Consider the following 788-nt stretch of genomic DNA (forward strand, 5'->3'; position numbering starts at 1 on the left):
GAGGTTAGAAATTCGGGGTCTGAATACTCCATGTTCACGCTAGCCTCTCCACAGCTTGGGGCCACCATATTGAGGAGCTGGCTCATATTTCTTGTAGATATATATCAAGTAGAGAAATTGCTGGGTCATATGGTATTTCTATTTTCAACTTTCTGAGGAAGTGCCATACCATTTTCCTTAGCGTTTGGGCCATTTTGCATTTCCACCAGCAATGTAGGAGGATCCCAGTCTTTCCACATCCTTGCCATCATTTATTGTTTTCTGCTTTTTTGAACTTTGCTGTTATTGCTGGTGTGAGATAATATCTCACTGTTGTTTGGATTCCCTGGTCTCTAATGGCTAATGATCATTAACACTTCTTTGTATGTTTGTTGGCCGCCTGAAAGTCTTCCTTGGTGAAGTGTCTGTCCACGTCCTGTGCCCATTTATTAATTGGGTTATTTGTCTTTTTCTTGTAGAGGTATTGTAGTTTCCTATAGATTTTAGAAATTAGTCCCTTGTCTGATATGGCATTGCAAAGATTTATTCCCATTCTGTGGGCTCCCTTTTTACTCTTTTAGTGAAATCTTTTGATGCATATAAGTTTCTAGTTTTTAGTATGTCCCAATCATCTACTTTGTCTTCTTTTGTTTGTGCCATTCTCACAATGTTTGGTAGTCTATGTTTGGCCTGTATTAGAGCCCTTAAATTTGTTCCTAGTTTTTCATTGATGACCTTTATAATTCTGGGATTCACATTAAGGCCTTTAATCCATGCTGAGTTGTTTTTTGTATATGATGTGAGATAAA

Source organism: Chrysochloris asiatica, unplaced genomic scaffold (genome assembly GCF_000296735.1).
Source record: "Chrysochloris asiatica unplaced genomic scaffold, ChrAsi1.0 scaffold00025, whole genome shotgun sequence".
Taxonomy (NCBI): domain Eukaryota; kingdom Metazoa; phylum Chordata; class Mammalia; order Afrosoricida; family Chrysochloridae; genus Chrysochloris; species Chrysochloris asiatica.